Source organism: Spinacia oleracea, chromosome 4, assembly GCF_020520425.1.
Source record: "Spinacia oleracea cultivar Varoflay chromosome 4, BTI_SOV_V1, whole genome shotgun sequence".
In the NCBI taxonomy this organism is placed as follows: Eukaryota; Viridiplantae; Streptophyta; class Magnoliopsida; order Caryophyllales; family Amaranthaceae; genus Spinacia; species Spinacia oleracea.
Window position 1 is genome coordinate 13,519,095 of NC_079490.1, and position 13,729 is coordinate 13,532,823.

The 13,729-nt window shown below is 34.4% G+C and overlaps 1 long non-coding RNA gene across 1 annotated transcript; it reads right to left on the minus strand.

Annotated features, from left to right (window-relative positions):
- Positions 1-7,097: 7,097 nt before the first annotated feature.
- LOC130460071 (uncharacterized) lies at positions 7,098-12,368 on the minus strand. Its single transcript, XR_008919952.1, has 2 exons — positions 12,147-12,368; positions 7,098-7,605 (listed from the first exon to the last, which is right to left on the minus strand). It is a non-coding gene; the product is annotated as an uncharacterized lncRNA (long non-coding RNA).
- Between the last annotated feature and the right edge of the window lie 1,361 nt (positions 12,369-13,729).

Consider the following 13,729-nt stretch of genomic DNA (forward strand, 5'->3'; position numbering starts at 1 on the left):
TGAAATTCTTTGCAAAGGACCCTATACCTTTTTCAACAAGCCTGTGATCATTAAACCTTGGACAGCTGCTTTCAATTTCTATGAGGAGGTACTGAAGGTAATCCCTCTTTGGGTTAAATTGCCTAACCTTCCCCTCAACTGCTGGAGTTGTGATTCACTTAGTAGGATAGCAAGCCTTTTGGGTGTGCATGTGTGTGCAGATGACTGTACCACTAGACAACAAAGGGTATCTTTTGCTAGGTTGTTAGTTGAGATGGATGTCACTGCTAATCTGCCTGACCATGTGTGGATTGAGGATGTCAATGGGAATGAATTCAAGCAGCAGGTGGTGTATGACTGGAAGCCTTCATATTGTAAGAAATGTCAGATGCCAGGACACAACTGTGATACAGTTCCTGTTAGGAATGATCCACCAGTGGTAAAAAAAGTGTGGGTTCCTAAGAAGCAGCAGAATAGGGTGACCACTACCACTACCAATGTTGTTGTTACACCTTCAGCAACACCAGTAAATCAAACAATGCCTATGACTCATTCAGGAGCAGATGCAGGCTGGAGAGTGGCCACCAAGGGTACAAGAAGTGTCCCAATTGTCACTAGTAATACTTTCTGTCCATTGGTGGAAGATGTTTCTGATGAAGAATTGGAAGAAGATGAAGGTGAGGATGCTCTGGAGGGTGACTTGGATGCTATTCTACCACCTGATCCACTATGTTGAGTCTCTGTACTTGGAATGTTAGAGGGTTAAATGACCCCTCTAAGGTGACTGAGGTAAAACATCTGATGTCTACTTATAAAATTAAAATTATAGCTATTCTTGAAACTAGAGTCAAAGCTAGCAAGTATCATGTTGTTAGTAAAAAGTTTGGTAAAGCTGGTGTTGGTTGGAAAATTATTTATATTGTCATAGGGGTAGAATCTGGGTTGGATGGCAAGCTAGCTTAGTGACGTCAAGCTGGTAAAGAGTCATGAGCAGTTTATTCATATGGAGGTGTGTGATTTACATGGAGTTTTTATGTTCTATTTTTCTGCTGTTTATGGTCTGCATACCATAGATGATAGGAAACACTTGTGGAGTGAGTTGGGGGGTCAGTGTGGGGAACTCTCCTTGGCTCATTTCAGGGGATTTCAATGCTTTGCTAGATGTGCAAGATAGGGTGAATGGAAATCCAGTGTCTCTGGCTGAGGTTAGGGATTTTTCTGCATTTGTTGATACTTACCAGCTGGTTGAGCTTAAAAGTAGTGGTCACTATTATTCCTGGCATAAGGGAGGAGATGTTACAAAAACTTCAAGTAGGATTGATTGGTGTTTTGGGAATGGAGAATGGATGAGTGAGAAAGGGTCTGTGTGTTCTGAATATCTCAACTCTGACATTTCTGACCACAACCCTATCCTTATCAACTGCTTGCCTGATGATAAAGGTGGGGGTGAAGGAAATAATGCCCTTGATCCAAGTATGCATATAATGTTAAGTCTAATAAATGCGGTTCAGTATTAATTAACAAGTTAATAATTCAGTGAGATCAAGTGAGCTGAATGCCTAGCTAAAGGCCGCTTTATTTCAAGTGGAATTAATTATATTAATCCACAGCTTACTCTTGACTGAACCCGTAGGGTCACACAAATAGTACGTAAACGGATCAAGTATTTAATGGAATTAAATACTCCATCTATGGATATTCAGAATCGACGGATCTTGGTTTCAGTGGGAGCTGAGATCGTCAAAGGCAAGAAATGAATACTCCGGAAATGATGATATTGCCGGAAACGGAAATATGGATCGTATCGGAAATATAAATATTATCCAAGTCGTAGATGTTGCCGGAAACGGAAACATGGTACGTATCGGAAAATATTATTGGAAATGGAAATATTGCCGGAATCGGAAATATTACCGGAAACGGAAATATTGTCAGAATCGGAAATATTATCGAAATCGGAAATAAATTCCGGAATCGGGAATTTAATCGGAAGCGTATTGTACGAATTAGCATCGGACGAGGCCTGCCAGACGAAGGCCCAGCACGAAGCCGGGCCATCGCCCAGCAAGCCACACGCACCACACGCAACAGCCGAGCCACGCCAGGCCCAGCGCAAAGGCCAGGCCCAGCAGCGGCCTCGGCACGCGAGGCTGCGGGATGGGCTTCGTCGAGAAGGGCTGGTGCTGTGCGTGGGCCGTAAGGCCTGCGTACGGTGCTAGCGTATCACTCGAAGTGTGTTACTCGAATCCTAAGGCTACCGGGATTCGTCATATGATTAAATCCTAATCCTAATAAAGATAGAATTTGTTTAATAGAGTTTTAATAAGATTCTAATTAAATAAGTTAGTATCCTAATAAGATTCCAAGCCCTTTTCCGTAACTCTATAAATAGGTGCCTAGGGTCACATATTTACATCGAGGATTTCAAGTATTCAAACAATAAAAAGCTAAGATTTTTAAGTACAAAAATCAGCCATATTCTTGCCCTATTAGCCGAAAATATATAGTACCTTAAGGGCGATTCTAGTTGGTCAATCTTAAGGCGGATCCGGACGTGCTGTGGACTATCTACGGAGGGACGACACTTGGAGTCCTAAAGACTTGTTCTTGTTCGGTTCGGGCGCAACTAGGGAGGGCACACTACAAAGTGTATGCATCTGAATTATGCTAAATGATTATGTGTAAATAATATGTTTCCTGGCTTTATGTTTTTTCCGCATGATTTATGTTTATTCATATGTATCATAACCTAACAGGGGTAGACCTTTTAGATTCTTCAATTACTTAGCTGATCATCATGATTTCTTACCTACTGTAAAGTTGTGCTGGAGGCATGCTAGTGGTTCTACTATGGCTTCTGTTTGGAGTAGGTTGAAAATGATAAAACAGAAGTTGAAAAAATTGCATCAACAGGAATATAGAGGTATCCATGAGAAAATTGAGCAAGCAAGACACCAATTAAGCAGTGTTCAGACCCAACTGCAGCAACGGCATGGTGATACCTTTCTGTTGGGCTAGGAACAGGCTTGTGCTACTCATCTGAGGAAGTGGCTTAGAATTGAGGAAACTGCATTAAGGCAAAAATCAAGGTTACAATGGCTGAGAACAGGTGATGCTAACAACAAGTTTTTCTTTGCTGCAGTCAAGGAAAGACACAGAATTAACAAGATCTCAGTTTTGTTTGATGACAACAACAATAAGCTTGACAAAGTGGATGATATTCAAGCTGAAATTATGAAGTTTTATGGTTCTTTGTTGGGGTCATGTGCTCCCAATTTGCCTATGATTGATGTTCCTGTTATGAGAGCTGGTAGCACTTTAAGTTACCAGGAGAGAGCATTTCTCCTGTGACAACAAGAGAAATATATGAAGCTCTAAAGGGGATTGATGATAGTAAAGCTCCTGGCATTGATGGTCTAAATGCTGTCTTCTTTAAGAAATCCTGGGAAGTTATTAAAGCTGATGTTTATTCTGCCATCTTAGATTTCTTTGCTCACAAGAAGCTTCTTCCTCAGATCAATTGTACTACAATTACCCTGGTTCCTAAAATCTCTAACCCTACTAAAGTTAAAGATTTTAGGCCTATAGCCTACTGCACTACTCTTTACAAAATCATTTCTAAAATCCTAACTTCTAGGCTGCAGATGGTTGTTGGATCAGTTGTTAGTGAGTGCCAAGCTGGTTTTATCCCTGGGAGGCATATTGTTGACAACATTCTATTAGCTACTGAGTTGGTTAAGGGTTACAACAGGAAGCATCTTTCACCAAGGTGCATGATTAAAGTTGACCTTAAAAAGGCATATGACTCCATTGAATGGAGCTTTCTGGTAGATGTGATGAGAAGTTTAGGGTTCCCTGATTTGTTCATTGACTGGATTCTTGCTTGTATTTCTTCTGTCACTTACAATATCTTGCTCAATGGTAAACCTTGCCCTCCCTTTGCTGCTAAAAAGGGGTTAAGACAAGGGGATCCATTACCCTAGATGATCAATAGAATACCTATCAAGAAATTTGATGCAATTGAAAAATGATCCAAATTTCAATTTTCACCCTAGATGTGAAAGATTGAACATTACTCATCTGATGCTTGCAGATGATCTGTTTTTGTTTGCCAGAGCAGGCATTATTTCTGCATCTATGATGTTCCAAAAGTTCTTGCTCTTTTCTAAAGCTTCTGGTTTGGAAGCTAATTTGGATAAGAGTAACATATATATTGGTGGGGTTTCAGTGGCTATCCAGCAGGAGATTTTACACACATTGAACATACCTACGGGTGATTTTCCCTTCAGATACCTGGGTGTTCCCCTGTCCACTAAAAAGTTGTCCTATATTCATTGTAAACCACTGATTGATAGAGTTCTTGCTCGAGCAAAATGCTGGACAAATAGGTATCTGTCCTATGCAGGCAGGCTACAGTTGGTTAGAACTGTCCTGTTGAGTTTGCAATCTTTCTGGTGCCAGATATTTGTTATTCCAAAAAAAAGCTATAAAGGAAATCCAGAGATACTGCAGGCTATTTCTCTGGACAAGTGACACTGCTGCCTCAAAAAAGGCTTTGGTTGCTTGGGATACCATTTGTTTGCCTAGATCAGCAGGAGGTTGGAACATTAAAGATATGGTGCTTTGGAACAAATCAGCCATCTGCAAGTGGGCTATTGCTCACAAGAAAGATAAGCTGTGGGCAAGGTGGGTAAACAGTTACTATGTGAAAAACAAGCCTTTGGTGGGATTGCATTGCCCTGCCAACATGTCTTGGTCTTTGAAGAAGATTCTGGAAGGAATTGATTTGATTGAGCAAGTGGGAGGCTGGTCTGTAGTGATGAAGCATGGGAAGTTTTCTATTAAACTAATGTACCAGAAGCTTAGTGGAACTCATGCCAAAGTTCCTTGGAGGAGATTAACCTGTCACAATCAGGCTACACCAAAAAGTTTGTTTATTCTATGGATTACTATCTGGAAAAGACTTTCTACCCTGGACAGGCTGCTGCAGTGGAATATAGTATCCTCCAGTTTGTGTCCTATGTGCCAAGTTGGTTCTGAATCTGTGGAGCATATGTTTTTTGACTGTCAGTTTTCAGCTCAAGTTTGGCAGAAGGTTCTGAAACTTCTGCAGTTTGCAAGAAGGCCTGTTGGCTTTACTGATGAACTGAAGTGGGTTCTTAAAAGCTGTAAGAGAGGAGGTAATAGGCACAAATTGTTAAGAATGTTCTTTGCTGAGAGTGTGTATTCTCTATGGTTAAATAGGAATGATCAAGTGTATAACAAGCATTGTAAAAGTCCCACTGAACTGTTTAGAGAGATCCAGTTTAGCGTAGCTAGTAGGCTAACTGATGAGCTATGTTCTTATTTACTAGAACTTAGTGTTTAGATGAGCTGATTGTTTCTGCTCAGGAGGCTTGTGTGGCTTAGTGGTTTGTGCTTGTATTGGGTTGTTGCCTATCTCTCCTTTTGGTAATAAAATCTTTTAATTGCCAAAAAAAAAAGATCTTATTAGATTAGTCTCGGGATGTATTTTCAGAATATCAAATTTTTATAATTTTTTCACATACGAAATTGGATATATTAGTAGTTAAATATTGCATTGGAGTCCGTGCAAATAGTAACTGTAAAGATCTTTTTGAAACGGTGGTAGTAATTAACAATTTTTTTTTTTTGACATACTCCCTTTTTTCCATAATGTTCCTCATGTTTACTATTCATATGGTCAAAGTTTAATAACTTTGACCGTAATTAATAGTATAAATGAAAGTAAAATTATTAACTTGTGGAATTTCATTGGATTCGTTTCAATATGAATTTTCTAAATATCAATTTTTTTAAAAAAAATTTTACTAATGAAAAATTAAAACTATTAATGGTCAAAGTAGTGCATTTGAGACCGCATATAAGAGGAAAGTGAAGAACATTATGGAATGGAGGGAGTAAGATAAAAATCAAAGAATTGATAAGTGTTCATATTTGTGAAAATAAGGTAAATAGAGATAATTGGGGAGGAAAAAAAGGATCGAAGCAATCTAATTATATGAGAAGTATAGCACTTCGTACTACGTAGTACGGAGGAGTCTGAATCCTCTAAAGTTTTAATAGAACTCTACAATGTAGAGTTATATCTAAACCATACATTTTAAAATCAATGGCTCATATTAGTGGGAAGGGGAAATCAGGGAACTACAATAAGTAATTATATAACTTGATTTTGGTTCTTTTGATGCGAATGAAGGGCTAGCTCCGTACAATTAACTTGATTAATGCATGGGGTAACATATAGCCCTAATAAAATGCCAAAGTGGTCCAATTATATTCACCCGTGTAAGCTACTCCCTCCGTTTCTTTTTGTTCTTTACGTTTTTCTTTTTGGATGTTTCAAAATGTTCTTTACATTTCCTTTTATATTATCACATAAATGATTTAATATTCTATCAAAATTTGTGTCCAATGATTATTTTAACCAATTAAATTCATTGGGCCATTAAATCTCTAACACTTTTCTGTTGGGGCATTAAATTTTTCTCATTTTTCAATATCAGAATTTTGATAAGAGTGAAAACATTACAAATAAACGTAATTATCCTTATTTAAGTGAAAAATAGAGAAATCTCAATGTACATTAATTAATCGTTAATAAACGTGCAAAATGACAGATGTAAAAAACAAAAAGAAAAGAAAGGAGTAATTCCAAGTTAATCACATCATATCATACACAAAAAGACACTGAATCTTATTGACCAATATTTATTTTTCTAATTAAATTCTTATATTTAAAAGCAATTTAATCAGAAAATAAAAGGTCACCAATTAGTTAAGGACACCTGCAAATGTCCAGGGTGAGGGGAGGGGGCCAAAAACCCTGCGTTGTAGTTTACCAAAGAAAAGGAATAGGAAAACTGTCAAAAAGAAAAGGTTTAAAGTTGTGAAAGATTATAAGAGGGAAAAAGGTGGTGGAAATTGATAGAACTTAAAATGGTTTGTACCATGATGAGGACCAACTTTGGAAACAAAATAAAGTAGAAAAAAAGGAGGAGATCGAAATAATGTTTTTACAATAGTGAATGTATTATGAAAGTAAGGAGAAAGGGGAAGAGAGGAAGAGAGAAACAAGCGGTTATAATATTATTCCATCAATATAATATGTATATATACATGTATTATATAGGATAAGGATGCTAGGGGTATAATGGGCATCCACAATACAATACATTTATAACACTCCCCCTTGGATGTCCATTATCTAAAATAATACAATGACCCTGTAATATACATGGAATGATGCCTCATTAAAAACCTTACTAAGAAAACCCTGTGGGATAAAAACTTAGTGAAGGAAAAGAGTACAACACTCATCATAATACGCTTGGGATGTTGCCTCGTTAAAAACCTTACCAGGAAAACCCAATGGGACAAAACCATGGTTAACGGAAAAAGAGTGCAACGCGTATTTTCTCCCCCTGATGAATACATCACTTTAGATCTTCAAGTTCAATGAATATAATCTTGTTGATAACTTTTCAAATGTATCAACATGTAGCTCCTTGAAATTTGATTCTCCACCATTGGACTTGAATTTTCAAATCTTCAGTTGTATGCGCTAGGTGAGTATTTATATCACCAAACTTTTGAAAACAATACCTGAAGTGAAATAAATATATTTTCTTGTACATAATATATATTACAAAATGTATACTTTCATATTGGACATATATAAACCTTCTTCTGAAGGTCATAAGTAGTAGTAATCATCAATGTTGATCAAAATTTCTCTAATCATACTTTTATGACAATACATGATAAATAATATGTCACTGTCCAACTTAGGGTATATAACTAAAAATGTAATTTATGGTTCTTCTGGACCATAAAATAAAACTCAATGCAAGGACATTACATATTCTTATCTTATATTATGAATCAACTCGTATGTGTCCAAGAATTCTGCCGTGAATAAATTAATATGTATATTTCATAATTCTCAAGTACTCAAACTACTGGTTGAGACGGCATTTCAAAATCACTCTTTAAGAGTTTTGATAATATCTCATCAATGTTGCGATATTCATATGCAAAACTTAAAGGGCTAGATGTTAAGAACATCGTGTATAAGTTCTTCAAGAACTCTTCTTATTTGCATGATTCATAACATGCTATTTAAATCAACATTAATTATATACTTCATTCGCAACTATTCGCCCATTGGAGTAAGGAACTGCTCTTATAATATTCATAAAGTTGCAAATCCGTCTTACCATTCTTTGGATGCATATTCATATACGATATCATAATAGTTTTGAAACATGTAATATGAAATTATAACTGGATAATCTACATCATACCATGATAAAACATAAAAAAAAACCAAATGTATGATGAATGACGCATGATTCATGATGCATTTACCTATTAACTACACAAGTATATGAATGTAAGACTCGTATGCAAAACACTGTACATTGTGGATATTTCAAATCCATAACTTGTTGGACTTCAGGTCCATGAGCTCATTTGATCATTATAATGATGTCTACATCAAAATAGACATAGATTTACAATCCCCTATTCAATCCCTTATTTCTCGCATATGCATTATATTTCAGTTCCATCATATACCGGTATCATCAAAATCCTTCAACATATATTGTGCATGCTATTCATTAGTGATATCTGAATACTTATTCAATAGGTACCATTCACCTTTTCTCATGGGCCATCTGTTATAGTTCAGATATCTATACCACTTCAAGGGTATTTCATACACTATATAATAGTGTTTTCTTTCTTTTCAAAAATATTATCGACTGCATTATCTTGCCTTTTCATATAAATAATCTATAATTCATCATTATGTTGGAACCGTATATATAATCTACACTTCAGGTGCAGAGATTTAAATAAATATTGGCAAGATAATTATAGTAACATCGAGCACTATGACCATTATACACATTTATGCATCTGAACATGTAACAATTTAACATAATCAAGTCATAGATATTTATGTCCAAACATACTTCGAGGACATACAATTGGCATTTAAACTTACTCATATATATGGGGATCAATATATTATATCTTTTAATTTTGCCAACTTATTCTTGCTCGTCTCCCCCTAAGTTGGGAAAATATTTTCAATATATTATGGGGCATAAAAACTTTCACCAACTAATAATGCACTTTTCAACGTATATTTTAATAAATGTTTCATACTTTCGTTCTCTTCTGGAGATTAATATTAATCATGGGGAGTATATGCACTATGCAGTTGTATTTTATTTTTTTCGTATTTTCTCATTTCGTGCTGACGTATGATTGCCCCAATCAAGAGATTTATGATACTTAAATCAATCACAAAACACTTGTAAACTTCTTGGTGATCTTCAAGTCACTTACTATCATTTTTGGTGAACTTCGGGTCACTTACTATCATATCATTATACAAGTTTTCAAAGTAATTAATATCTCTTGTATTTATTTTCTCAATCGATTCATTATAACTATTCGATTGAAATACAACTCAACTTCATCATTATGTCTTGCCTTTAAATATATATATATATATATATATATATATATATATATATATATATATACAACATGTGAGGAAGACAGCACATAAACTTTTATTTGAAAAGAATTTTCAAATTCTCTTGACGGGTGTTCTTAAACCCAGATGGCCTGAATTATCACATCGTACGTATATAATATCATATATAATATTTCATTCGATAACTGTTGGTTATCTTCCCAAAGTGATCACTTTAATTATAAAATACTATAGTTTGAACATATTCTGATGTGATATAACGACACAGACTGGTGTCTCATTTGTAATTGCAAGACAATTTAACAAAACTTATGGAAAGATAGCTTATACTCTTCTGGAGTATTCATTGAAATTATGGCACATATCAATTTCAATAAACATATTCATCTTTCTTCATCTTCAGGATGATATCAATATCATAAACTCATACCCGTGTTCATAAAGAGAGTCAATGATTTATGAACAAAAACTTGTACCACATTTAACATCTATGTATCATTTTAATCCATATACCATTATTTTGTAAACTTAAAAGCTATCTCCCCCTAATCTTTGCAAATATTCTATTCTTAACTATTGTGGGAGAAATTGTTCAACCCATTAAATACATCTCTTCATAATCTATTCTCACTGATGTATGAGGGGCATCCTTAGACTTTAATAACCAGGTATTTCCTTCAGAAGTGGTGATCAAGAAATCATCCACGTTTAAATCGTTGTCCAAAACCAATTACTCCAAATTCATAGACAAGATTTGTCATAATAAAAACCACCCAAAATAATACAATGTCTAAAGCATGTATAATGCTATAAAATCATAATAAATCATAAGCTTCACAGCATAAAAACACATTTACCATAGGTAAATTATAACATAATTACAATACATGATTATATAACCACCTTTATCATCACGAAATTTACGATTAAACAAAAAAATGGGGTAAAGACAACAAAGTTCCAGCAAAATGTAAAAACAACCTGGAAAATATTTCCAAAGGATGTTGAGGTGCTCAAAAATATTGACTCTAATTTTAAGAAACCGTCATCAACATATATCGTACTACATTTATAACAAACGAAAATTTAACCATCCACTAAGACTAAATAACATCAAACATGATTAAGAAATTCATGACATATATAATATCGGAAATGATAAAGGTCGCAACATGCGACCTTTAAGCCGTGTCACAGTGGTGACATGGCATGACTATGAGTCATAAATGTATTTGGAAACTAAAATATTTAGATTATTTAACCTATTAAATATGTCATAAAAAAAGTAGGAAAATCTTAATATTCTAATTTATAAATTGAATAATGTAATTTTTTATTTCAGAAAAATAATTCTAATTTGTATAGGAAATTAGAAGAAAAAAAATCTATTTTAACTCCTGTTATCCCCAATCTTTAAGTTCAACCATTGAAACTCTATTGATGAAAAACATCAACGAAATCATTTGAAATAGGATCACCATCAAAATGTCTTGACAACGAAATTAGATTGACATTCGAAGTTTTTAAATTAGGGGTAATTTGGAGACTCGAGAAATTAGTTGTTCAACCCAGAGGAGAAAAAATTGGGGTTAATTGAACAATTGTAATCGATGAATTGAATTTTAGGTTATAAAAATCATTAAGTAAAGGATGTGATGAATTAAACAACAGTAATTTTCCCAATTTGATTCTCGCAAGAACATCAAGGATCAAATCGAAGAGTATCATAAATTTTATTCAATTCCTTTCAACTGCCTGTTCTACGCTATCTATGTAGTTCGTGGATGAAAATGGTACTTAAATTCGTTTGTTTTTATTGTAAAAGGTATTTTAATTAATTATAAAATGGTTTACAAAATCAATGGTCTAGAATAGTCCCCTTTATTTAATGGTTGAGATTTAATTTATTATAATGTCTACCATTTTATTGTGGCTATTGTAAAATTATCCATTTTTTAAATTAAATTGATGTATTTTTTGAATTGCACAAAAATTATTAGATTATAATTTTTCTTTTTTTAATGTAATTTATAAGATAAAAGGAAATATATATTTACTATGAATATAATAAATATTTGTTTCCTTCTTTGTATCGACTGCCTTATTTATATATTTTCATAGTAAAAATATTGAATTGATAGTAAAAATAAATTGATGATGTGTAGCCTACATGGTGCTTATTTGTACCAATGAAATGACGACACGTAAGATTGCGACAACATTTTGTTGTCGCAACTTGCGACCTATACCATCGTCCATATAATATACATACCTTCCTCATAATTAACCGCCACACATTAAGAATCAAGAATGATATAATAAATATATATAGTATGAGGAGTAAAGTGCAACAAGATATTAGATAGTAAATAAGCAACTAGCATATATACATGAGACATACCGCCAAAAAATCAGAAGTATGTACATAAAGACTATAAAACCATGAGATCAACACTAGATTAATGAAATAGAAAAAAAAACGGTTAAGTGATAACCATAATTGCAAGTTGAAAAAAAAATGTTAAAATAAAAACAATACAATCATAATCAATTGCAGGCTTGATGCGGCAAACAACATTACCAAAAAAAAATCCAATCAAAAATTATTAATAATCAAGAAGATCAAACTTACTAAGTACATGCACTTGCGACACAATTTGGCGGAATAATGTAGACAATTTTCTTTGTATTTCGTTTGTAATTCTCGTTGTTATCTTCTGTTGGTTAGCGATGGTGCTGATAACGTATTATGAAAGTAGGGAGAAAGGGGAAGAGAGGAAGAGAGAAACAAGCGGTTATAATCTTATTCCGTCAATATAATATGTACATATACATGTATTATATAGGATAAGGATGCTAGGGGTATAATGGGCATCCACAATACAATACATTTATAACAGATGTGATCTTGAAGTTTTGGGTATACCACACAAATAATTGTTATGTATAGCCCTAAAATAACATACCTATTTTAGATTGAGACAGATTGAAAATTATATTAGCCCTAAAATAACATTCATTTGTTTAGAAATAGTTGCATCAGTTTCACTTTATGCACTATTCATATATTAAATTTAACTCGCTTTTTACACATATATAAAATATAAATGTTATTATATAAAAAACGGTTTTTTCATGAAATGCCCCTGAGGTTTCACGAAATTCACCAAATACCCCTGCGCGTTTCAAAATACATAGTATACCCCTATTTTTTTCATACTGTTCACCAAATACCCCTATTATGACTTTCCGTTAGTCCTCCGTTAAGTCATGTTTATAATTCACCAAATGCACATATTTATAAACTTTTTGCATAATATACACTTATTTGTAAACTTGCTTGAACCAAATACCCAATCTGCTTTTAAACTGCAAAATTTGAATCTAACGGCTAGTTTACATATCTAATTTTCTTCGCAATGAAGTAGAGCAGTTTGTAAAAAAATTCCAGCAATAAACATAGATTATATTCCATCAATAAACATGGATATTACAAAGTTAAGCCTCCTGTAAATTAAGAAATTGAGTATTGTATTCTTCCAAGATCACTTTAGATACATGACATTGCTTAAAAAGCTTTACAAAAATCTTCTTTAGGTTCGTTAACAAGATAAGTAAGACTAATGTTGGTGATAATCCAAGAACTTCTAGGCCTGCTGTCATGAAGACTGCAGCTTGCTTCCTCGACTGCCAAATTGTCTCTAAGGACTTCGAAAGTGGAGGTGAATAATCTTAAGGATCAAAAGCTGAGAAGCCAAGCTTTTTTCAAGAATCAGATAATAGCTAAAAGCTAAACTAGTGTTTCCTAACGATGACAAGGGTGAGGAAAAAACATTGCATAGAAGGAGGACTACTTATCAACTACCCCAAATGAAGGCCTCTTGGATCAATCGCTTTGGTCGCCAGAGTCACTCAATTTATCCTCCCAAACAAATTCTCTCTCTTTAACTTCTCATGGGTGAGATTCGGAGTACACGGACAGTGTGGCTGAGGTCTCGGTGTCCAACTACAGTAGTTCTGGTGATTCAAAAGCAGCCGATAGCTTAAGCAAGGGAAAATAATTGACCCACGCCTCTTTGGCAAACCACCACCACCTCGCAAACCTGGCCATCGACTTAACCTCGACCCTCCCAGAATTTCCCAAAGCTGAAATAACCGAAATCAGCATGGCAGTTTTAGGACTCAACCCATTCCCTGAACCACACCTAAAACCCA